The sequence below is a fragment of the Dromaius novaehollandiae genome, chromosome 11, assembly GCF_036370855.1.
Source record: "Dromaius novaehollandiae isolate bDroNov1 chromosome 11, bDroNov1.hap1, whole genome shotgun sequence".
NCBI lineage: Eukaryota > Metazoa > Chordata > Aves > Casuariiformes > Dromaiidae > Dromaius > Dromaius novaehollandiae.
In genome coordinates, this window is record NC_088108.1 from 12,351,461 (window position 1) to 12,378,773 (window position 27,313).

Consider the following 27,313-nt stretch of genomic DNA (forward strand, 5'->3'; position numbering starts at 1 on the left):
AAAGTTCCCAAACTTGTCTTTGGGGATAAGCATTTTGCCCACGCTGTGTTACTTTTATGTTTTGCTGAAGAAAGTGGCTGAGCTGTAAATATGTGCTAGCCTAAGTTCTCTAGTTGAATCAATCCTACATTCATAAAATGTTGAATCCTCGTGGGATCGGGATCTTAAATTATCAGACCATCAGGACAAAGTGGCTCTTCCTTTTGCAGGTTTATAAAGTAGTCATTGATTAGGACTGCCTAGCAGTACTGCAGTGCAAGTATAATAATAAAAAAAAAATAATATTTTTTAAGTAGGAGGTTAAACAACCATACAGGTGTTTAGTTTCTAATGCCTTATTTACTTTTTATTGTTAGAAAGATAATTCTTACTCTGTTGCTTATACAGTTATTTTCCCCAGCCAATATCTTCCACTTAGAAAGGAACTGATAGCTTGATCTGTTATTTAAAATTTCTGTGGCTGTTTCATGCCACTAATTTTTTTAGCCCATTCCATGTGACTTAATATCCAGGTTATGGAACTATTGTTTTGTAATCATGTTATGTGCTGTTAAGTACATGGAAATGTTTTGGGTATTGGCATTTATCTGTTGGATGACCCAAATTTGAAAGATCTTAAAACCTGTGCTAAATCAGAAGATACAGAAAATAGTGAGGTTAAATACAATTCATAGACAGTGAGTCTAGGCAGATCCTATAGACTAAGAAATGAATTAGATGTAGAAGTTTTACAGAGTTCACCAATTCTGATAGATTCAGCCACAAAAAGAATTTGCTTTCTGATGTCTTGAAAAACTGTTATATTTTCTTCCTTCAGATATTACATACAAAGTCCTCCTTTGCATTTTGTTTATATAAATTCTAAAATTTCCCTCCCTCATTTTTTTCCCCCTACATCTTTCCTAGTCCTAACTTTGTGGGTGTTAAAGCACTTCAGCACCTTCAGGGATTCCAGATAGAGCATGGTATGTTTTCTTTAAAATGCTCTTCCAGTAATAAAGAACTTGGCAAGATGACAGGGTTTGATAAAGATAACTCACTTGGGAACATGTGGGTGTTGACTGTCAGTCAGTACAATAGCTTCTATATGTAGTGTGACGATACCTGCAGTAACACTTGTGTCATTACCATCCACTTATATGTAGGTTGATTGTTACTGTCATAGACCTCGGATTTATGATATTGCAGAAAGAATTTGGCAGGAGGTGAAGGCCAAATAGAAGCAACCTCTTATTTATGAAGAGCTTAGTAACATTTAATAAAGAGGCCTAGTCATGAATAGGAAGAAAATACTAATATATATTAATTTTGTAATGTTTTCTGGTTTCTTTCACGGTATATCTTGTAATATGTTTTCAGTGGAGTATAGCAAAAAATGAGAAGGCAGTTTCTAACCATCCGAGGACTGAGACTTTGGAACAACCTGCTAGCAGGAGTAGTGAGTGCAAAAACCCAACCATTTACTTGTTGTAGGATTAGATTCTGATTTGTTTGTAAAGGATATTCTTTGAGTTGGTTGACTGCTTTAACAGGTGACTGACCTGAGTAATCCAGGGAGTCCTCCCAGTCCAATGTTTTATGCTAGTGTTGTTATGAGAGTCGAGTGTCTGTGCTCCTTGTTTCAGAGGAAAGCATTTGTGTGGAAAGGAGGAGCAAAAGCCAGAGTTCTCCCGCCGGGCTTCCCTCAGTACATGCAGCTTTGTTTCCTTGCTTCCAGCTTCACCTCTGCAGCAGCTAACGCTGGTAAACTTCCCAAGAAGTTTTGGGGAAAAGTTGATCTTGATTAGTGAGTAGAGGCTAATGCGGAGTATGGTTGAACGTGCAGAATAAAGAACTGGAAATGAGAGAAACTTGCAATCACTTCCAGTAATAGCGATTTTGCAGTTGCTTTCATCAGTACTAGGAGAAACATTCAGATCGAAAGTTATTTTCCATTTGATGGTATGGTATCCCTTTATATTGAGGTTAACTTTCTATTCATGATTCTCTAACATTACTGTAAATCTGAACAAAACCAAGTTTCACTGGGAATTTGAAGTGATGGTAGTCCTCAAGAGGACACACAGTAAACTTTGAGTGGTGCATGCCCTCACTGCACTGAGTCTTTTAAGGAATGTTTACAGTAGATATCGAGAATGCACTGCTTGATGTATTTTTATTGTTGTTTTTCAATAGCCATTTGGAAGGAAAAGACTTTCCCTTTGGAGCAAGTAACTGTCTGTGGGTGTTCGGGAGGAAATGTTTGCAAGGGCGAGGCCAGCTCTGATGAGTTCAAATTACAAGTTTTGCTCTTCAGCGTCAGACCGATGACCAACGTGTCAGAGGGAAGGTATAAATTGTTTTTTTGACACTGAGGAAGAACAGAGGAGAGGAAAGTCTTTAAAATATGTGTAATAGAGCACAGAGATTTACAGTGAGCTATTACATATGGTCATTTCCAAGGCAGGAAACTGGTTCTTTTCAGGTATAAATAAAATTCTTACCTTCCATTAAATTAGGGTAGTCTCAAATCACCTACTCATGTATAATACCACTCCAGCTTTCAGTGTAGATGGCGTACCTTCATTTTAGTCTCTTATTTCTTTAGAAGGTTTGTCTTTTATCCAAATACTGTCTCTTAATTCTCTTTCCATTTTTATATATAGGTGCGCGGTGCATGAAGCGCATCGTGTGTACCCAGTCTGCCATTTTTGTGTAAATCTTCTCATAGTTGTTCTTCTGAAATGTATATAAAGGGACACAGGAAAAAATAAATCTTAGTGGAATTGTTAAACACCGATTGCCACCAGAGCTGTGTTAGTATCAAACAGAAATGGGGGAGAAGGGATGACAGAAGTGTTAGAATAATTCATGCTTTAGGTGCACGATCATGTTTTTTTGGAAATGCTGGCATTTTTCTGTTGAAGTGAAGAAAAAGCCCTTTAATTTTTTAAGACAAATCCAAGTGTATCAATTTACAAGTGATTTATTTGGGGTAATTGCCTGCAGGGACTGTCGCTGGCAGTGGGTCCCGAGTGGTGGGCGCCGAGTCCGGGCTCCCTGAGCCGCTGTGGCACTGAGTGCTGTGGGACCGAGAGTGAAGGCCTGTGTTCAGCAAATCACTTACCTCCCTTAACCTTAAATATGTGCTTAAACTTAATCAGGGTCTAAGTGAGAAGCCAGATCTTCTATCAGTGAATTACGTATTTGTGTCTATTGGTGTTCATATAAGATTTTCTCTAACCAAAGCAGCTTGTTGATGTTTAAGTAGAATTTTAAATAGTACTTAAAATTATCATATTAACAAGAGTTTACCAAAATTATACAATTTTCTTTTGCACATCTGTTTCAGCTGGTAACGGACTCAGGGCTTTAATGATGTAAATTAAAATTTTCAGTGAGACTAATGCCGATATAGGCCAGGAATTAATTCTGAATCCGAGGGGAGAGGAACAAGCTATTAATTCGCTATGTCTAGCAGAAGCCTTCAGCAGTTGCTTCTTAGTTGCTATTATAGTCTGTCTTAAATGGCAAAGGAAGCTGACCCTTCCCTCTCATACTGTAGCTTGATTAAAACTACTGGCATCCTTCCGGCCCGGGCAGAGCCGGTTGTGCGTCGGGTATTTCTCCCTCCTTGCCGCTGTGCTGTCGCCCCTTCTGCAGACGCTTCTGGGGCCAGCCGCGTTAGGAGAGCGAGCACCGAGATCCTCGATAAGCATGTGCCTAACGAAGTGTCTGAGTGGCCTCTGGAAAATCAGGTGCTTAAAACTAGACATGGGGCTTGAACAGGACCTAGATGACTTGCTGGTGATGGAGACAAAACAGAGAAGGCAGAAACTTTGGAGCACTAACCGAGTATCTCTGTGGCTGTGAGGAATTATGATGAACAATTTCTGTAGTTGTATAGCGCTGGTTTCCAAGGAGTGGGTACCTGCAGCATGGTGGTTTTTTCTGGATTAAAGTTGGTGGTACAAGGCAGCGCTCCCTCAGCAGTAGGTGCTGGGCCCTGGGCTCCCGGCGGCCCTGGCCCTGCTCCCCTCGGCCGTGGTGCGCCCTGGGGATCCCCATCGCTGCCGTCTCCCAGTGGTGCTCTGAAAATGTGCTCGCGCGTCCTCGCTGCGGCGTTGGGCTAGGTGCGACTCGGGAACCGAGCTCGCTCCTTGGCCGGGGCCTGGCCGGGGCCGTGTTTTTCTTGGTGTGGTGGCTGGTTGCGTCCGTGCAAGCGGAAGAGGTGTGGGTCGCGGGGCAAGGGGCACAGGTAAGGGTGGGTATTGTAGGATTGCGTGTCCAAGTAGCTTTGTGGGTGTGACTTGGGATAGTTCACAGCCTGAAACTGCAACCAAAAATATCATTAAAATTTAAGTTTTGGGTTTTTTTAAAATTTCTATTTTAGTATTCCTTTTTCTTTCCATTGGAAAATTACCTTTAAAGTTCATTGAGTCCTCTAATAATGCATTTTTGATACAGTACTGAAAATATATGCTAGCCACATCAGAATAAGGTATTGATTTTTTTTTTTTTTTTTTTTTTAGTATTTCTGTATTTAGTATTTTACAAAGATTGTACAACACGTGTCTGTCCCCGTTTTCTAACACTAAAGAGTTTTCACACTAAAGTAAGTAACTTTACACGTGTTAGCATATTGCCATCAGAAATCACGTGCTAGCACCAGATCCTTTTCTGGCAATTTTCTGGAATAAATGTTAATGACAGAAAGAATTATAAACCAGGATTTATTTGTATGAAGCACAACTGAAATAAAAATTTCAGATTAGTTTTTATATTCAAGCCAACATGTGGGAGTTTTTTGTTCCTCAATTTTTTACAAGCTGTCCTTTTATATGCATGCCCCAAGGTAGGGTTGCCAAGTGTGGTCCAAATTTGCGCTTCCATGGAGAAGTCCTCTGCTCTTCTATAGCTCTTCGTTGCGAGGAGATCGGGGCCGCGGCCGAGCGAGTTACTATCCCCTGTGAGCAGAGCCCTTCCTTAGTGACCCAGCTGTGACTCCCTGGTCATATTGGGGACAGAAAGGAGGTGGAACCATCATATTCCCATGTCCTCCCACACTGCTGGGGTTTTGGTATGGCAGGACTCTGGTTTTTGGATTGACCAAAGTTCCTCTCCTGGGACCCATCGAAGCTGGTTTCCACAATAATTTTAAGTTCAGTACCCTTGATTCTTTACAAAAAAGGAAAAAGAACAGCTTGAAAAACTTCAACCAGTTCTTTACAAGAATAAATGCTGATATTTGTCTTTGTGTTGGTTAGTTGGTCTGGAATGATAAGAAATCTAGAAAAGTCCTTTCTTTAATTTCCTTCACATTGTGACAATGAATATAGTACTTTGAATAAGTAAATTATGTGGATGTTTTGTGTGAAAATGGTATGGATATCACAAAACTTGCATAGAAACAAAATGAGAATAAACACCATGACTGCACATTGCTTCTGTGAAACAGCCCCAGGCCTTTACAACCACTTGGAGAATGTTATCTTCAAAGGAGTAAGATTCCCCCCCACCCCTTTTTTTCCTTCCTTTCTTTTTTTTTTAAACACATTTTAATTAAAACTTTAAATCATTAGATCTTCATTAGAGTTATCTTCAAATCTATTTGGCTTTGGTATGAAAGGGATTATGTTTTAAGACAGTCCTTCTTTCATTTACCTTTCTTTTTCCTAAAATGTAGCTTACATTTATTTAAAGAATTCTGTTTTCGGGTTTTCTTGCCTGAGCACCTTGTTGGCATTGAGAGTAGCTGCAGAAGCAAACTGTGGCCTGTTCCCGTGTGCTGGAGGAAGTACGTGGCTTCTTGGCTAGTAATGCTTTTAGGTCGATTGTATACAGAGTTTCAGAAACCTTACCTTATCTGTCCTGAAATGGCTTTGTGTAATATTTGACCTATGGAGGAGGGAAATGGAATATATAACTAACTGTACAAAAAATGCTAATTTAGGCAAAATGCATACTGTTGATAACTGACTAAGCCTTCCTGCCTATACAAATCCTGATTTATGTTAAACAATAATTGAGACATTTTTGTTTATTGCTTACAGCCATGAGCACCTGGAAGACTGAGTAATCCCGTCCATGTGTTGAGGCCAATCCAGCTGCTATTGTTGACTCATAATGCAGAAATTTGCTTTTGTGAATTGTTTTCACTGGTACTTCGCAGGCATTTATATATGCTCTTTTCTTCCATCATATCAGGAACTGGAACAGAAGCAGCATGCTAGATAAAATAGATGAAGAGGTTTTGGAGCAGGAGGCCAAAATCAGAATAGGCTTGCTGCATCTCCATCCGAGTTATAAAATACAGACAAACAAACCATCTCTGACTTAGCCATGCAAAAACAGATTGGCAACTTTTATTGTAGCTGTGCTTCTGTATTGTATAGCACATGTAGTGAGGCATAGCGGTTGGGCTTTCAGATTCTGAAGTGCGTCGTTCAGAAGGCCGTCGATGGGTACCATAGCAGAGGTGATAAATAATGAGAAAATTGGGCAACATAAACTGAGTCTCAGGATAATAAATAGGTAAGAATGGGAAACATGTAAGCCTACTTTTGTAAAATCTGAAGACAGCAATTGCATGGTCAGTCTTGTTACAGGCTAGGTCTGGTTTCGCAGATAAATGTTGTTCTACGTGTAAACGTTTTGGATCTGTGCCTAGCATATAGGTTCAGGTGATGAGGTGCATCACGAATCTTGCCGTCTGACAGGATTTGTTCTGCTTCTTACGCAGCATATCTAGAAAGATAGCTTTCCTTAAAACATACCACTCAGGTCAGTAAAAGGTTCTCCTTCTGAAAGACTTTTCTCTTCAGGTGAGTTATATCACTAGGGGAATATTCATTCTATTAACCTCAGATGATCCTTTTTAAAAATTGTGTAAGAAGTGGTGATCTAGTATTTTAGATTTTTTGTTAAATATTTGAGCACTCTAGGGAGAGTGCCTGTTTAAAAGTTTCCTGCACAACCAAGTCTGCTGTTTTCTAAGAAATATGTCTCCTAATATTTTGTTGTCTGTCTTGTCATAATAGAAAATATGCGAGCTACTGTAATGGCAACTATTTTTCTTAACTTTCCTACTTTTTTTTTTTTTTTTTTTTCTGAGTCAGCCCATTGCAGGATCTGGGTTTGGAAATTATTTAGACTTAATTCTGCGTTCCTTACATATTGCAAACTATTGTTAAGTTCACTGGGAATTTGTGGTAAGAAAGGAACAAAGAATTAGGTGCTAAAACTGGAACCACACAAGGGAGTATATAATAGTCCATACGCAATTCAAATGCGAGTGCAACTGCTTTGCAAAATATTGTGACTCCTTATGTTTGTTATATTGTTTGCAACTGCACAGGTTTTCTCGCCAGATAAAATTAGAATTGATTCTTTGAAAAAGGCAAAAATTGAATGAAAAAATTCAAAGCAAACCCATCTCTGTTTCCATCCCTAAAATGAATGCCAGTTCTGTAATAATTTCCTGCAAAGTCTTCTTACAGACAGCAGAGAGCAGCAGTGTGGTGACCTGAATCAGAAGAAATGATGTTAAGGGATACTGAAAGCAACTAAAAAGTTAAATAGCTTCCAAAAAATCAATTATTGCTTTTATAATGCTACAAAAAAAAAAGACTTTTGACCAAAAAAAAAAAGAGCCAAAGGTGGAAAAAGTGACATCAACAATAAAATAATCAGCATGGAAATCATTTTCACAAAGGAGGGAGATTTACATACAGTTTAAAAAAAAAAAAGAGATAGAGAGAAAGCAGAGGGTGGTAACTGAAAAAGTGCCTAAAGAAAATGAAGGCTCGATTAATGTTCTGAGCTGTACACACAACTGTCAAAAATAATGGTATAGTAAAACTAAGAGGAGAAATACTAGCTCACAGACTACAGTTTTTTTTAAAAAAAGTTATAAATGAATGCATACTGAACAGACCGAAGTTTGACGTATTCATTTAGGGTAATTTTAAGAAATCATTAACTACATCTGCTAGTAATTTGCAAATCATAAGCATTTCTGTTTATTTTAGGAGTTCATTGGTACAGATCAAACCATGTTACAACATTCAAGGCATAAGAAGCCATGAAAAATATGAAGTATTGTTTCTGAGGAGTTGAAAATAATTTCTTTTCCCTTTCATTTCCTCATCTGATTTCTTTTTTTTTTTAAAAAAAGACCAAAATCTGCAATTTCGTTGTTCATCAGTGACTGTCTTTTACCCACCATTATTTTCCATAGTGAAAGCAGGATGTAGACTTTGGTGGATAATGAGCAGATATAAATACCTATGAATCAGATAAATTATGCTGTATTTCTTTATTCCAGAGAAACTGCTACAATGAAGGATGTAAGCAGATGCTGTTGCCCTGGTGATTGCTCATTCGAGTCTCGATTGCACCAGGTCTGCATTCCTCACTTTTCTTCTGCTTAGATTTGTGCATTAGTATACAGAACTAATATGGACAGAAGCTACAAATTAAAAGCAACCAAAAAACGAGTATGCAATTGCAATGTGTGGAAAACTGCATATGATTTACAGGGAATACAAGTAAGACATTACATTGAAATAGGATCTAATAGAGGTTAAAGGAAATTTTAAGAAAGATAACCATAACTTACAGGACACCGGTATAATCACTAGTATTAACAAACTTATTATAGAAATACACTTTTGCATGAAGTTTCAAGGTTGTCAAGCTATTCTGAGTGCCTTAGAGTATGCAATTTGAGGTACAGCTTAGCTTGTACAGATCCAATATTAAGGAGAGTCAGCGACTGGCACTTTCTGAAAATCAGATTACTGAGGCATCTGTTTGGACATATAGAAATTGAGGAGTTCCAAATTTCTAGGTCCTTAGGTTCCCTCTACCCCCCCCCCCCCCCCCCCGGGTATTAGTATAGTATAGGCGAAGAGTCCTGAGTTAAAGTGCAGTGAATTAAAAATAAAGCTGCCATGTTCCACAAATTATCTCCAGGGCTCTGAAAAAATGTTGTTAATCTCACAAATTACATTCTGTGATTTTTTTTCCAATATTTAATTTATTGAGAATTACACATCCTTCATTTTGGAAGTAGATAGTCCAATTGCTATTTGAGGGTATTTGTGCAATGGGATTGGTATTTTACAGAGGTTTTGATGATATAGCTAATAATTACTCTTAATGTGTTTCTGTAGACTTCATTTTTGAGTTTCATATACCTCTCAAGATACTGTGTATTTCTAAGATTCTTCCTGTCTTTGTAGGGTCTTATTTTTTATTTATTTATTTATTTTTTTTGAGTCTGAGAAAGTGTGACTTAATCTAGGATGAGTTGCTATGCAGCAAGTTGCTTTTCAAAAAGGTTTGATCTGAAAACCTGTGTTACTTAGATTGCAAGCTTTTTGGAGTACTAAATTTCTGTATTTTTAAAAATCTTTTATGACAGTGTTGATCAGAATGTACAATTCTGCTTCTGCAGAAAATGCTGAAATTGTCCACAAAAGAGAAAAATAATTTTACATTGGAAAGAAATAATATTGAGATATTTGCCATGGAATGGTAATTTTCTGAGTCATGGAGCATATGGGAATGAATGACAAGTGTAGGGAAATCAAAATCTAGTTCCTTAAGCTGAAAAATAACTAGGATCTGCTTGGTGGTGTTCTGTTAGTACCATATGTAGGATCTGGAGAAAAATTTATATCAATCATTTCCTATATAAATACTGAAGTTCAAATGGTGATTAAGGCCAAGATATCAAAATGTGCTATTACTTGTGCCATTTTATTTACTATGTAAAACAGTGTGTGATGTGTGGAGTCAGCACAGAATGAGATGACCATGTGTAGCAGATAGTGGTTAACACTTGAAAACTGAAAGACAAGAATGGAAAGCTATGCAAAGCACCAATATATGCAGTTTGGGAAGTATTTCTTTAAAGTAACACCAGAGATGGATAAAATTTCCTGCCTCAGACAGGTCGTATCTCCAAAATAGAAGGTGGTCATCTGTCTAGACAAGGAGAGACATGACTGCTAGCTTCATGTTGGGATGAAAATCAGAGAACAAGAAAAGGACTTTAAGCAAGGAAACTTGAATTGTTTCACATGGAGACTACTGCCAAGGAACAGAGATACTTTAAATAGGGAGGAAAGGCTATTCTGGGGCAGAGGGATGTTCACTGAAAATCTGCAACTTTCCAATATTTTGATTATAATTGACTATAATTTTAAAGTAACCAGGCCAGGAATATCATGAATAGATGAGTAAGAAGGATCACAGCATGGGGAAAGTGGAATGAAACATGTCAAAAATAAATCACAACAAATCAATGCTATTAAAGACAAGCATTTGGAACGATATTTGGAAGATACTTATTCCTCACGGTAATGAGGAATATTTCAGTAAGGTAGTACTGAAAAAATCATATAGATTATTTCTTTTTCTCTTTTATTTTATGAAGACAAAGCTAACTGTAACATGTATCTTCAAAGTGTTCAGTGTTTCCAAATGCATTACCATAAATTTAGTCAATACACAATGAACAAAGACCTTCCAGCAGTTCTGTTCCTTCCTTTTCATAACATGTTTTCCAGTAAGCAATTTGTACAGAGCTGCACTGTGAAGTAAACTTCCCAACCTCATGCTGGACAAAACCACCTAGATGAAACTTCATTGTCAATAAAGCCTAAAGGTACAGGAAGGAAACTTGGCTACTCCTCTTGTAAGATGGCCAATGCTACTTTAAATTTGGAGAAAGGCTGATGTCATTATTTAAGTGTGTATATTGAAGTGCTTTTTAAAAAGAAGTGTGTAGGCATAGAAATATCTCTTCTCTCTTTCCAGGTGGATGATATCTTTCTTCATTAGGGGCGTGGAGATGTTAGGCTTTATTCGCGAAACGTGCTTCTGGTCTCAGTTTCTGTTTCACTCTTCTTCTTTCTTTGGCCTTCGTGAATCTGGAAGGGAACATATAGTTCATACCTTTATTTACTGTTACTTCACTCTGTACATTAGCTGATAATACAGAACACTTAAAGTACCCATAGAAAATCCCTATTAGATAATTTTGGCTCTGTCATCTACCCTCTAAAATCCTTCAGTCCCCGCAACAGCACAGTATGTTGAACATAATCCTTTCAATGCATTTGCTGCCTACATATGTCAACACCTGCACCCACCAGCTGGCTGAGGCCAGTATGATTTTTCTGATGTAGCTTTTCATAAAATAAGGATTTTTTGCTACTTTTCTCTCTTCATAGGCCTGATTGGACTGGTACGCTTGAATGCTGTGTGAGGTCAATAACACTGCACTTTCTGAGCATTTTACTGTGTAACATCCTTTCTGTTCAAATGCTGGTTGACTGTATTAAGGGAAAACAACTTCCTAATTGGTGCACTGTGAATGGTATAAATGACCTAATATTTCTAAAAACAAAATAGCTTTTTATTGCAAGAAATGTTTTTTGGGATGCTGAGCCTTCAGGTAACATTCAAACCATGCACATAGAAACTGTGCAACAGGCTTTCTTACACCTCCTTTTATCTTTTTCTTTCTGAAACTTCTGCTTTTACTTCCAAGCGGTTCACTTCATCAGTGAATTATGTTATTGTGAAACTAATGTCCGTGGCCCCAACATTGCTCATAGAAAGTTGGTATCGCAATCGTATTTATTGGTCAGTATTAACAACTGGATGGTCTGAGTGCGTTTCTCCTCAGCTGTGTTTCCTTCATAGGAAACTCTTGATAGTTTGTTTGCAGTTCCCAGGACTATTAGACTGACTTCTTTGAACCTTCCTAGTACTTCCAGGTAGCAGGAGGAAGTATCACTATCGATTTGATTCATGAAAATGATGAAAACGTGTACTTCAGTTGTAGCCTTACTTTACTACCTTGTCTTTTTGTAATGCATCAAAACTCAGCTCAATTTGCATTATATACCTGTGAACTTTATAGGGATTATGAGGCCATAAAAGTTGTTGATAAATTCTTGTGATGTTTTGTACGGAGCTTGTATGTTTTTAAGTGTGACTGTCAGTAACAAGATAGTTACCTAAATGGCATCCTTGTTTTGCATACACGTGTGATGAAAGAAACAAATCTGGATCTGCCTTGTAACCCCTGCAGTTAATAGGGTTTGCTCCTCATTATGCAGGGGGTGAAATCAGAATTTGGATAACTTGATTTATCTTACTGCAAGGAAGAATGCATCAAGCAGTTGCACAGAGGTGGAATTTTAAAGCTAATTGTAATCACTACAGTGAGTCCCTAAAATTGGATTTAGAGATAGGAGATAGAGTCCACCTATGAAATTCTTCTACAGTTTTTGGAAGGCAAAGTAGAAACAACCCCCCAAGATCAAACTTGGCAACTGGAAAACAAGGCCCAACCCAACCCAGAAGCCTCTCTTGCAGAGTATCCATCAAATTTTGCAGGATATGGGAGGCCATAAAGGATACTATAAATGGTTGAAAACTGTTAAAACGGTTGGAGAGATGGGAAAGGCTGTTACATTATTATCCATTAAATCATCTGTTCACATCTACCTGGACAGAACCCAGTTGTCACTCAATGCATCTGAAATCAGGGGATAAGCTTAGTGTGTAATTAGTTTATACCTAATTCGGCATATTCATTGTTTTATTAAATGATTTTGCTATAGGAAATATTGCTTTCTTTCTCTGCATTCCTTCTCTGATACAAATGTCCTGGCACTTAACTCCGTATTACAGGATAATTATTCCAATAAAAGCATCAATAGTGCAGATTTGGTAGAGCATTATAATCATAAAGAAATCAAAATCAACTTTTTAATATTCTTAATCCCATTTGTATCACATAAAATGCTTAAAGCAGTCTGCAGATGGGTGGGTTTTTTTTGTGTTTCTAGCTACAATTTTTGCTAAATGAGAAGCATGGGAAGAAAATAAGAAGGAAAAAAAGCCCAGACAAAATGATATGGCAGTGTATAGGGTTTTTTGTTGTTGTTGTTAGCAATTTGTTTCTGGTTGATGGCATGTTTCTGATCAAGTTCTCAAATTATATTTATATTTGAATGTGTTGATTGATTTTGCTCTGAAATCATCGCTCTGGTAGCTCTTAGTCTACTGGTTTTTAATTTTGAAAAAAGTTAGGCCCCTTTTTAGGAGACAGCTACCAATGTAGTTCTTTTATCTTGCACTACAAGGAGTATGAGGCTATCCAAAAGGTGATGGGTAGCTGAAAATGGATCTAGTGTAACAGTTACAGTGGTTTGTGTGTGTATGTGCGGGTGTTTGTGTGTGTGTGTGTGGTGGGGAGGGGGTTGTTTGTTTTTTATGCTGAATTGAATTCACGTTCACCTATGGAAGGCCCAAGATAATGATTCCAAGAACAAGATTTAGACTTGGGCTTGTAACTTCATGTAGCACGAACATGTTTGCAGAAGCAGTAGGAAGTGAATGCCTGCCATTTATGATCTGATCTTCTATTCATTCTTCATTCAATTTGCATTGTTTGGATGGGAACCATGCATGCAAAATTAAAACTTATTTCAGGTGGAGTGAATATATGAAGGTTAATTTACAGCTTTGCTCTGGTAACTCCTGGAAGGAAGTGGGGAAAGAGAAAGAGATTGAGTCATATTGAAATTTTTTTGTCAAAACTACGTCTAAGTAATAGCTTACACAGAAAAATTTGGATTGAACAAACAAACACTTTCTGCAAAATAGGCTTTTTCTTTGAAAAACTGATGAACACTCTATAATAGATTTTTTGGTGCCAGATTTTTGACATAGCGCTGTGAGTACCCCAAAATCATTTTAAAATTGTCTAGAAGTCGAACAGTCTAGCTTGTAAGCTAATAATCCTGTCATTTTTATGAATGTCTCAAGCATTGCATAAAAATTCTGTAAACATTCTGTCAATTAAACATTGAATTATCAGAAAAGGTCTGTGTACTGTGTCCATGAAATGCAATGGGTGCCTGTTTCCCGTTGGGGTCTCCCAGTGAAACTGTACTGTACTGAGTAATGTGGGGAAGAGAGTGAATGAGCAATGACCTGTTAAGATAAGAATTGTGAAAATAATGTTGGCAAGTCAAACTAATGAGGTTTATATTAAGAGGTAAAGCTTACTGAACTCATTTTCTAGCAGTTAGCTTTTTAGATGATAAAATAAATTATCATGTTTTGAGCATTACAGCAATGTTTCCTCCTGTGGGGCCAGGAGGAGTTTTGGTGCATCAGGACTAATAGTTTCCATTAAGTATTCTGTTTTTATCTGCTTTCCACCTAAACAAGACAGCAGTCGCTTTGCAAATGGCATGCTCGTTAATGACTACAGGAGCTTTGGCAGTAGCCTGCTTATTTGAACAGTTTATTGGTGTAGTACATTATGGAGAATAAGGCACATACAATTCATGGAGCTAATTTAGGACCCTATCCTGACTTGTCTAATTGTGTGTGTACTCTTGTTGAAATCATTGAAAGATTTAATATAAATTGAGGGCAACGTGAAGCTTTAAATTCTTGTTTGCGCTAAGGCACTCAGGTCTTGTGATCAGTTTATGATGTTTGTCTGCTTTACTGCTAATGATGCTGCTGAACTGTAGACAATGATAAACAGGGTTAACAGGCAGAATACATTAAGAGAAACCTTTTTTCAAAATGACGATGCTCTTTCCACTCCTCCAACTGAACTTAGCATTTCAATGAAACTTTAACTTGTACAAGTAAAATTGACAAGAAAGTGGTATACTCGTTTGTTCTTCCAAGGCTGTTAAATTTCCCATTTTTCCCATAAGGGCACAGTATGGTTTTGTTGTTTAAAAATTGCTTTGAAATGGATAACTTTCTTTATTATCATGATACTTGATGGTACTATAATGACAAATGAATAGAAGATCTATTGAATACTTCTGTGCTGCTGTTGGATTGTTTTCAGATTCCAGTCAGTACGTTTATCTCGTTTTGGTTATTTTGAGAGCTCATGAGGCAGAGGAAGCCAAAGGTTTTCTTGCAGTTGCAGGCAGCCTGTAAGATGATGGCTGAATTCTGAATTATCAAGCTCAGTATTTCTTCCTTCTGTAATACAGCAAATGACTTTGATTCTGATGAGACTTGCACTAGTGTAGCAAACTCTTCTTTTCCTGATATTTATCTCAGAAAAGTGTAAAAACACATTGAAAATTCTGAAGCTCTCTGAACAGTCCAACTTTGTACGCAGTTAATGAGCAGAGGCAGATTAACATTGCAAACTGTAAACCACAAAAATACTTGAGTCTTCTTACTGGTGGCTGGTGTAAAACTGTCCTTATTATATACAGTTTTTCCTTGTTGTAAGTCAAAAGTTTGGCACAACAAAAGGTATCCAGCTTTGATTTTACACACAATTATTACGTAATTAAGTTGCCTAATACATATCTAATGATTCATAAAAAAAACAAAGTTAAAAGACTATGAATTCATCTGTAAAGGTGCTGTCCATATACTTTTTTGGTTCCTAAGTAATTGTCACTGAAGTTGAGATTCCTGAGGCACTATGGAATAACAGTAAACTTGACAATGATAGTAGTAATGGATAACAGAATTCCTCAATCAAATCTTGTCTTACCTGTATGAAGCAATTAGTTATAATGTTTTTAGAAAACTTTGTGTAAGAAAAATCATTAGTCTTTACAATGAACACGTTTGAAAGCTATAAAAATTTACAGGTTTGATTCAGGCTGGGCTTTCCACCATTAGAAAAGTAAATAAATATGAAGTTTCCATCAAGCCTTACTGTTCGCATATAAACTCCTGCAATCTCACTGCAGTTTTATGTTTTTCTAGTAATGTTATGCCACTATCCGACTTTAATATATTTTGCCATGCTTGTTCCATATTCCTCATCAAAATTCTTTGTGCTAAATTAAAAACCTAGAAGGTAAGAAAGAAGTGTTCATTCAGTCAATGTGATGAGAAAACTAGAGGGTCTCGTTTAAATAAGTAGATTTCTTTGATCAAGGGAGAGGGGAAAAAATGTCTTGAGCTTTTGATGAAATAATACAAGGATCTGAATTCCATTCTGGTCCACAGCAAACTGCCTTAAGATGTCTATAGCTTCTTCCATTAGAAACTGGAATAAAGAACCTACCCTTTGAGGTGTTTGGTATACCGAATTGGCATACTGGGATTCTGCCGGTTCAGTATAGAAAGGAGCAAATCTATCATTGACAGAAATGGAGGTTCAGGTTGGCCAAATAATAGATACAGTAGATTTTTTTTGTTTGTTTGTTTGATACAGAGTGGGAAGAAAACAGTGTGGCAGAGCTCTATTTAGGTTTCATTAAGCTAGTCCATGGGGCGGTAACTTCAACTGGTATGGCTTCTTAAAGGACCACAAGACACTTGAGTATTGCTGTGATACAGTATTCCAGGCCAGATGATGATACAAGCTGACCAGTGATTTTCAATTTTTAATAGTTGTATTTATATTCTCAAGGCTCCCCAAAAGTCAAGGAAATTCTGAACATCTTTGTGTTATATCCTTGTTAGGAGAGATGTGGGTGCAACTAAACACACAGGTTTAGGTATTTTTGTGACTCAAAATGGACATGAAGGACCAGCAGAACAGTTTGCCATCAAGCCAGAGATGAAAATCAACCCCCTCTCCCCCTCACCCCCTGGACTGCTTGTACAGTTATGGATGAGGAAAAAGGGAGTGTTTGCAGTTCAAAATGGACCTTGATTTATACCCTGGTATTGCAAAGAAGCCTCTGCCTTAAAAATGAGAGAGATCTAGATGCAAATACATGAATGTTTAGGAGCGATATCTTCAACGTTTTGTGCATCTGTGGTGTTTGTCCTCTGCCAAAGAATGCCTCAGTCTCTCTCTCTCTCTCTTCCCCCCCCCCTTTTTTTTTAATTTCCTTTCTTTTCTATTTATTTTTCTGTGGTAATGGAAATGCATACCACAGTACTGCTTATATTAGTGCTTTCTTTTCCCCAACTTGATGTTAGGGTATATATCTTGTCTCAAGTTAGTAGACCCTTTCCTACAGTAAATTAGTAGGAGAGTCCGTTAAAAAGGAAACCTGTTTACCTGTACCAGTAACAGCTCTCTGATAGAAGTAGACTGTTGAGCTCAGTGGGTCATCGTGTTGGCCTAACCTGCATAGCTTCTCTTAATTTTTAACATTTTATTACAACTTTGAGATGTGGAGTTCTTGGAATATTTTGGCCCAGTGTGTCAGACCTTAACCTATTGTGAATAATTTCACTAGGCAACAATTTGTCAGTTTGGCTTTTACTCTATCAATTTTGTCAAATTAACTAGTGATACAGGATCAGACATGACTCTTGGCATTCATACTCAACAAATCTTCAAAACTTTCTTCTTTTTTTTTTCTTTTTTCAGAGAGAGGAGCTATGTCATTGCAACCCACTAAATAGAGAACCTGGCTATACTTCAGACAAACCTCTGTTCTGTTAAGAAGTGTTTTAGAGTCCAGGAATGCACTTACCTGGAAGAAAAAGGACCTCTTCAGTTGGATCTTCTCCTGCAGCAGGAGGTATGTGAGGATGTCTTTGCATTCTTCGCAGGTTTGCTTCTCATTATTTTATACCTCGTGAACTTAGGACATGAGTAAATGCACAAGCTTTATAAATTATCAGAGTTTTGGAGACTCTTTAAGTATGAAGGTCCATTGGCTTACAAAGAGGTTATTCAGAAGGTGAACACTGAGGCAGTGCAAAGTTTACAGGTAAACCAGAATGCAGTAACAGTTCTGTGGGCCAGGTGTTTCTGCTTCTCCCTCTTCGTCTAATGCCTCCTGGTAATGGGCCTGTTTTAGGTAAGCTCTGATGATGAGTTTCCTTTTTTTTTTTTTTTTTTTTTTCTTTTTAAGGTGCAGAAAGTTGTGCATCAGGAAATTTGCTCAGTAGGAGTTAGCAGAATCATAGCAGAATTAAATTAAGAGGAATAGTAAAGAGTCTTTCACTTAATTTTTTGAAATACAGAACCAACAGATTTGGGATTCAGTTCTAAATTTTGTATGCATTATTCTTTTGTAGTGGCAAAAAATACTGAGATATGGTAATGATTGTATTTTTTGTTTTAACTGTTGAATTTTTCAACACAGAATTGATTCTTTTTCTTTTCCTAGATTTTTAGTAATATAGGTGAGACAATCAGGCATGATGATGGGGTGGCTTTTTTTGTTGTTTTTTTGAGGAGGCAGGAGGGAAACATTGAAGTTTAATCCTACAAAAATTCTCCTAAGATCCAATTTTCTGAACAATCCTAAAAATGCTGTATCAGGTTCATAATTATCTGTAAAGAGCATCTCCATAAGTATCCACAAAGGCACTTTATTGGCTTCCCAGTTTCTGTTTAAAACACTTCTGTTGTGATGGGTAGACAGAGTGTTACAGAAGCAGAAAATGTGGTTAGACCAACTGTTCATACCTAATGAGTGTTGACAGACCTAATTAACTGTTAGCCCGTGATATGGGTGATTACATGGAGAGGTGCTTTCTGGTGGTCAAGGGCAAAGAGGAAGAGACTAGAATACAAGACAGTGCATCATAAACTGCTGGATACCAGTAACATTGAGTGAGCTCTTCTTATGCAGGTGGGGTGTAGGTAAATAGTAGGGTCAAAAGTAACTTAGCCCATGGGAGGTGAATCAGCTTCATTTGTGGGCCATAAGGTGGGGAAGGGTCAGATGTTGTTTCCAGAAACTATAGATGGATGCTTTCTTGGTACGGTGTTGTTTAGTTTTCTTCTCAGCTGCATTTTCATTTGTAGAGTGGATTATTCTGTAAATACCTATTAGAATGAGCTGAAATATTTAAAATGTTGTCTCCACTGGATTTTTTTAGTCAGAAATTATGTTTATTAATATTAAAATACAATGGCAAGATCACAGGCACAGCTGTCTCTGAAAAATCACCAAAATTATAAAATTATTTTATCAGTGATATCATTAAAAGAAAAAATATTTTATGGGTATGTATTGAACTTTATAGATATTATTCAGATTGTGGGAGCTATATTACTGGCTTTTGAAAGACATTTGTCCTCACTGGGTCGTATTGGTCACGTCCGTTTGACGCCATGTGCCTCTGTCAGAATTGGTAGGGACATTCCATGCGAGAAAGCAGATTCTAAGCTTTAGCCTTTAGTTGTTGGACGTGTTCTGTGATATAATCAACAAAGGGAACTAAAATTTAAATGGACATGAAAGTAAAAAGAGCACAATAATGAACGCTTTATGTTCAGCTTACAAAGCTGTTCTCTATTTAGATAAAGACAGAAAATAAATGGCAAAGAAGAATGCTGTGAGGAGGACAGTTGTCTCTTGCTGTTCATGGACTGCCCAAGTTACCAGTAAATGATTTGGTGCACATCTCACCTCTGCGTAACTTGGAGATGGTAGCCTTCTGCTGGGTGGTAACAATACAAATGCTCAGGGAAGCAGCATTTCAAATTAGTAAACTGGTTCCCTACAAGCACATTATCTGAGCTTGGTAAAAATGGTAAAATTGACATGTGAAAAATTAATCCCTACTGTGATTGTCTTGGATACAATGAACTGTCTTCTGAACTAGATTTGGCTAGATATCTGGAAGCAGGGCCTGATGGCTCCCATTGAATTAGTGGGTACCAATTAAAGCCTTTAGAGATTAATGACATCTCTATTCCATGGCATTGTTTTCTTTGTTTTGAAAGTTCATGATATTATTTTCTATTCCTGAAAAGATGTTCATGGTGGAACACGGATTCACATCCAGTTTATTTTACCAAACAGTGTGTTTTTTTGTTTCGGGGCCGGGTTTTTTTTTTTGTTTGTTTGTTTTTTTTTTGTTTTTTGGTATTTTTTGTTTTTTTTTGTTTTTTTTGTTTTTTTGGGTTTTTTGGGTTTTTTGTTGTTTTTGTTGTTTTTGTTGTTTTTGTTGTTTTTGTTGTTTTTGTTGTTTTTGTTGTTTTTGTTGTTTTTGTTGTTTTTGTTGTTTTTTTAAGAATTTCTTAGTCATGTATGTGTCATATTTCATGATAGTGCAAAAAGCCATGTTTTCTGTTTCTTTCTTCTTGTCATCTGCATGTTCTTACAACAAGCATTAAAAGAGCTCTATGGCTAAAATGTTAGGTGATAAAATGTTAGGTGATCTTTATTCCCATTTCATTAAATCATTAAAATGAAACAATCACTATTTATTTTGAAAGTGTAATTGAACTTAAAGAATCTAATTATGCTGGGCAGGGGAGACAGTATGGACCACTTGATATTTTTTTGTAATGAGTTAAATTTTTAAATATAAGACAATTTCAGGTACAATTGGCTAGAAAATAGACAAGGAGTTTTTCAAGACATAATTAGTTATCTCTTATAATAGCTCTCACTATGTAGCAGGTCAAAATGAGTTTTTAATTTTAAAGTTGTTTTTTCAGTATTAACTCTATGGCCATGGAATTTCTATCAGGTTTGTGATCATTTTGCACATTCTAAGCAAGCTACAAAGAGAACTTTAAGGTGATACAGAAAGCTCATTAAAAATGAGTTTTCCACTAGCAGAGGGGCAACAGAAGAATTCATGAGCTATCAGAAAAGCAGAACATTTGTACAAAGTACAAAATATTCCAACAGGCAGGTTGCATTCATTATATATTTCATCAGTAAGCACTGGTGGTATAGTTCTTCATTTCAGTGCCAAGTGAAGTTCAATGCCAGTAGGAGGTCATCAGAGAATGAATGGATTCCAACACTACTATTACTTTATGAGCTATTGCTCATTTTACCACTTGAACATGGTGAGAGATAAATTTTATAATCCTGAAGTTATTTGGATTAGCTGCTTAGAACCTTTTTGTAAATTATAATACTCTAAAGCACCTCATTTTAACTTTTTTGAGCTAAGAAGAATGTATCAAACAAAAACACTACGTACTGTACATGTGCCAAAGGAGCTCATGGAAGGTTTGAATACCTCTGAATGGACTGGTGCCAGCAGCAGCATCTTGAGCTGACTATGCTGTCTTAAAGTAGCAAAATCTAGGAGAACTTTTTAAGTTAAAAGTAATAATAATTAAAGTATAAAGCTTGCTCTTACTGCTTAAGCAAAATAAAGAAAAGGTATTTTAGTGCAATGGACCAATAACTGTGAGAAAGTGTGATTACCTGCTTAACTCTTCACTGAGAAAAAGGTTTTGGCTGCCCAGGCTCAGCATGTGCCTTCTCTGGGTGCAGTTCCATTGCCTCTGGGGGACTTTGTTTTGAAACAGGGACAAGAAGCTTGTGCTACAGGGAAGGTGCATAGGGATGGCTATGGGATGTTGAGAAAGTTATAGAAAATGTTTATTTACTGCAAGGCAAACTTGTACCGTTGGAATGACATTATTTTACATCCAGTATTAATAGGATATAAATTAGCTGCTTTTGCACTGGTAATGAGCCAATAGGTCCTAATAGCAATGAGCACAGGGTATGGTTTTGTTAGCAAAGGAAGAGATGTTTCTTAAGCTGGAAGCGTTCAGGCTCCAAACTGAAAGTTATAGGCTGTACCAAATTTTCTGAAACATTTCTGAGGAAAATTGCCAGAGTCTCTGCAGCTCTACTGGCCTCTCCGGTTGCCAACCAGTGATGATGGCAAAATCAAAGGAGATTTTGCAAGGAAAATGTTTTTGTTGTTGTTCATACAAATTCAAATTGAATCATGTAAATTTTTAGGGATTGAACTATAACGCTATGGAACAATCCCAAAGGGGTATGTACAGCCCAGCTTTGCTTTTCGTGCGTGGCATTACATGGCTTTCATTTGCCTTCTCATAGATTCATTCTCATAGAAATTTCCTCCTGTATACATGAAAAGATCCCTGTTTAATGAGTGAGGTGCAGAGTTGACAGATACAGATTAGGTATTAATAGCTGGATACCAGTATTACTATTGATCTCAGTCCTTCGTTAGGCTAAAGCCATTGCTGGCAGCTGGATTGCACTAAACGAGCTTTCTCCTGGGACCCTGTAATGGGCACCTGTCCTTGAGTGTACACTTTATAATGTGATCACCCTCTCTTAATACATTTCACACAGACAGAAAAACTGTCATTGAGAAGATCAATGATTTATCTTGAAGAAAATGCTTGTATGCTAAAAATAATAAACTATGTTCTAGTACTGCAAATGCAATAGTATAGTCTCTATGAAGGATTATGCTGCTGATAACTGCTAGATGCTCTTTCGTATTTTGTTTTTGATATCTATTTTAGCAGTGTCAAACTGAGGCATTCAGAAAACATTAGTTTTCTTTTTTAAGATGATTAGATTTAAGATATTACAGTAGTAGATCTCTGTCCTTGATTTTGGAGGCTGGAGGATTTAAGCCTATTTCAAGCTTTTCTCCATACTTGAAGTGAGAGAGATAGGATTTTTTTTTGATTTATTTCTTAATGAAAGCGTAAATCCAAGGGACATATCCTGATTCCAACTGCCAGGATTTTCAAACATCGGCATGTAAAAATTAAGCTCCTTATGGTAGAGGGACATGGTCGGTTACCCCCAGACAGCCAATACAAATTGTACCAGCCCAAGGAGAGCAGAGCTCTGTCATGAATAGCTCTGTCTGTGGAGATCTTTGCGTTAGAAGGGCTGATGAAACACCCCCTTGAGTTGACAGGAGTCAGTAGGGTGGGACTCCAAAACTATGACTTTATTCTTAGAGAACAATTAACTTCCGTTTACCTTCATTGACTTCGGTGGAATTATACTGAACTCAAACTCTTGAAAGGGACTATATTCTGTAGTATTATTAGAGAAGGATAATTAAGAAATACTTGGTGGGAAAGAATCACATTAAATCATTCTCAACACAGGATTTATAGAGTACTTAGAATGGCATGGTTTCCCCTGAAGACCTCTAGATAGTATATGAGTGTAAATAATAAAATGGGATTAGGTAAAGGCTTGGAGATAAAAGGCCAACAAACAGGAAAACCAAGCTGCCTCTGGATCCTGTACTGTTGGATTTTTGACATTAGCTCACATAAAACAAAAAGCAGGGAAGCTGAGGTGCCCTGGCAGTTTTATCTTAGTCTAAGCAAACAACATTTATTTCCTTGCTCACTGTAATCCCAAAATTAGTTTATCCTTCAAGTGGACTTTCTTAGAGAATTATCATTGCTAGATCTTTCTTTATGTAAACTTTCATGATACTACTAAATTGACTTCAAACTTGTGGTTTTGAATTTGGTGTTACCAACATCAAAAGGCTGAGGAACAGTAGTAGAGCTGTTTGAAGCCTGAAGTTCTTCCCCTCATCGTAGCATGTCCTATTGGCTAGTTTAGGGACTTTCTGCTCAATACTGTGCCTTCCGTGAACCACTTCTTTTTAGGTATCTCATGCTTCATGCATTTATGAGCATCCCGGTTTCCCCACTGTAAATACCAATTGGTAGCAAGGTCCCCAAACACCTACTGCACTTTGTGAATCTAGTCTTAACTGTCTCACCATTGCACCTCCCAGCACAAATCTTGCATACTTTTCCTTGTCCTTACTGAGGTAAAACCCTCATTAATGTCAAATTAAAACTGGCTGCAGAGTTTTGCTCTTTATTATTTGTCAGATATTTCTTGACAGCCTGAAATTTGCAGTAACCTCTATTTGATCTTTCACACTCTCACAGCCTCAAACCAGGAGTGCTTGTTAAAGAGTGCTGGTGTAATCTTGCATATTTAAATCCATGTTGAACTGGCTTTTTAAAAAGCATTTCAATAGCATTTGACACCATATAAATTTTTATGGTGACAATTGTATACCGGTATCATTGGAATTATTGTTCTTGATCATGTTAATACAATTTCAACTTGATTTGACAACATTTTTTTGCAAACTCTCTGGAAAAATCTGTAGGTCCCGTTATACTTTTGCATTATATTTTAGGAATATTTAATGAAGAAGCTGCTTGCTTCTCAGAAGACATCTTTTGTCATATTTAAGTTGTGTATACATTTTATTGGGCTGTAATTATAGCTGAACACAAGAATAGGAATGTATGGTAGGCAGATGGTACAATTTCCATAATACGAATTCCAGTGTCAGAAAGGAAACTCTTCTTGACTAACACCTGTCTGCTTTGATCTATTTTGTACTACAACGAGGAGGAGGTGTTTCCTCTTTCCATTTATGAACTAACTTGATCTTAGCCAAGACAAGTTGGGCACAAAGGGCTACTGCTCTATTTATTTCTTTTCTGGAATGTGGTATGGCAAATAATAGGGCCTTACTTCTTGGTGCCTGGACAGTGCAAAAAAATTAATAGAATGAGTAGTTTTCCCAACCCAGTATCTCCTACATCAACCCTTGAGACTGTATGTAGCAATATACAATATCACAAATGGCACAGTAATACAAGTTTTACACCATTCTTGACTTAGCAGAAGGCTCAGATGGGGTCATAGCCTCGCTGAGAGCATATTGTTGTGGTTACAACACTTAAACTTTAAAATTTGTCACAGTTAAAAAGAATCACTTCAGATAAAATACTTCTACATCCTACACTGCTGTTTTCTCTGGAGATGGTCATCTTATTTCTCAGGTTCTTGCAAAACTTGAACTTGCTGTCTTTTCTCAGACAAATTAGCAGTGAATACAACTGAGGAAAGACTGCAAGTCATGACATGGTAGTTATTCTGGGAGATAATTAGGAAGCAGAACAAAAAATATTACTGAAGGAAGAAGACAGCAAGATACATTGTAACTTAAAGAAAAAATGTTGAAGCTTACATCCATACATTGCTGTATTTTTGTGTTGTGGTACAGAAAATTTAGTCTTTCCAAAAGATATCTATCATCTTTTTTTTCTCCTGTAGGTCACAATCACAAGAAATTGAGCAAGGAGGGATTTTTTTGAAGTTTTTCCATTTTCTTCCTCTTCCAGTCATTCCCTCTGCTTTTTCCAAATTGAGGTCAACTGCATCTAAAGCATTCTGTCAAAAGTTCTCTAACCTGTTCTTGGAAACTTCCAGTGATAAGTATTGCACAGTGTCCCTAGGCAATCCATACCAATGCTCACTAACTGTTAGAAAATTGTGCCAAAATCCAATATAAATCTCCTGAGCTGCACTTTAATCCCCTGAAGTCTAGTCTTGTACTCAATGGACACAGAGCTTTCCCTTTGCAGTAGCAAATCCTGAAAATTCATCTTGTGTTTCCTCTCACTGTTCTTATTTTTGAAGTTAGTCCTGTAAAAAAAAAAAAAAAAAAAAAAAAAAAAAAGCCAATCCAAAGAGAAGCTAATTCAAAATGATGGAGGATGTTCAGCCAGTTAACTTCAGGGCTTGATCTGTTGCCCACTGAAGTGAATGGGAAAATGATCTTGATTCACAGAAACTGCATTTTTACCACAAAGTGCCAGTGCCCTCATTCCTGCTGCAGCCAGACGTGCAGATTGCTGAGCAGTATGGAGCTGGCTGAACTTTTCGAATACATTAGCAGTGCTTGCTGTACCGCGTCCCAGCCTCTGACCAGCTGGGCGCAGGGGACAGAATACTGGTGCCATCCAAGAGACCCAGATGGCATTCTTTACTTTTTATTCCCCATGCTTTCCCTATCTGCTTATCTACTTTCATGGTCATGTTTGCTGTCTGTCTATTTGCATATGTAAAATTAAATTTCCCTGTTTTCTCCTCCCCCTTTATTTCCTCTGGTTGTTTTACATGGTGGCATCTGTGGAATGCTGTGATTTTAATTACATGTTTAGCATGCAAATTGATGAGATAAGCTTGGGAGAAGGCAGTGAAAAGCCAAGACAAATTTAAACAAAAGTCCTACAGTTTTTGTTAACAATTTCTACAGCTTACTCTACAGCTTGTCAGCATGGGTTAGTGGCTTCAGTATCATTTCACGTTCTGAATAAACACATACATTTTCTCACACAAAAGTAAGACAATTTGAAAACACAGGGGAAAAAAAAAACCAATGAGGTAGGATGCACTCCCTTTGATTCATGCACTACCTAATTCCATCTTAGAAACATACTCATTCCAATATTAAGAGTAATCATTCAAGACTAAGGGAAATAAGTTAAATTATTTCATGAGTTTTAAGACAATTTTTAAAATTACATTTTAATGAAAAGTTTATTTTTCAGCAAGTTTTAAAAGACCATTTAGAACATGATTAGTCAAATGAATAGGATCATAGCCTTGCCTAGCTTGCTTTATCTGGTAGACAATAGGAGTGAATCTTTTGAAATGACTGACCCAGTCTCAATATTAAGTTTTATCTGGATGGTTTAAAAATAATGACAAGGTGCCTATATGCTTGAAGCATCTTGAGTTATATTGAGTTAGTCGTCAAAATTATCACTTTATTTCTGTTGTCTCAGAGCGCACTGGGGAGCTATTGGCAATCAAGCACTTTCTAACCAAACTTGCATATGTCTCCAAAAAAAAAGTTTTATTTCCTATGCAGTGCTGTCTTTAATTCCAGGCAGGCCTTTATTGCTTTATGTTCACTTGTCTGAAATAAAACATCAGCATCAACCATAATTTACAAGATTATTGTTCAGTATCAATTCTTTCATACATATATGTGTGTGTATATATATAATATAATATATATGCATATATGCATGTATATTGCACCAAAGCCCAATTTAATAACCTAACCCAGCACTTGAAGTGCTTCTGAATATATTGGACTGTGTGAGCATAGCTGGCTACTGTTCATCTTATTAGTGCTGCTTGCATGTTGGCTTGGTGTGTATTCCAGGATATGCCATGCAGGCACTCTGCAGTCAGGAGAAAGGCTTGACCTCAGTGAGCTGGTTGGAGCAACTTTTTATATTGTTCCCTTGCTTGCCCTGCAATATGCTCCACTTCAATACATAATTTCATCATTTCTTTGTCATGAACTACTGTGAACCTCCGTTATTTTGAGCGCATTGTGGATTAGGTTGACTTTCTGCTTCCTAAAGTTATCAAAAGGAAATTGTACGCTGAACATGAGATTTGGGATATTTCTGTTAGCTTCTCTTTCCAAAGAACCCTGAATTTCCAGGAAAACATGGAGTTTCAGAAATAACCTTTTTAATTTTTGATTTACAGTTCTGTTTATTTGCATTTGCAGTTACTGGGCAACATCAAACATTCTGTGCTGGCACAGCCTAGATTGTCTCAGGAACCTCCATCCAGGAGAAGCAGAAAGCCTCTATATTGGTGCACAGATAATGGAGTGGTATGGTAGAAACATTACTTCTATAATTGTATGTCAGCTTACATCAAAGAAAAAGCAACTATTTCCAACTTCATTGCTGCCCTTGTCTCTGAGAAGTCTGTTTCCTCCAAATTCTTTTTCTCTTAGGAGATTCAGCTACAATATAATTAGGAAAGCA

At 37.1% G+C, this 27,313-nt stretch overlaps 1 long non-coding RNA gene across 1 annotated transcript in view; it reads left to right on the forward strand.

Annotated features, from left to right (window-relative positions):
* Positions 1 to 8,334: 8,334 nt before the first annotated feature.
* LOC135329504 (uncharacterized) overlaps positions 8,335 to 27,313 on the forward strand; it is a 149,504-nt gene continuing 130,525 nt past the window's right edge. The window contains exons 1-2 of the long non-coding RNA XR_010390939.1: positions 8,335 to 8,381; positions 17,339 to 17,492. This is a non-coding gene — a long non-coding RNA (uncharacterized LOC135329504). The remainder of the gene's footprint in view (positions 8,382 to 17,338; positions 17,493 to 27,313) is intronic.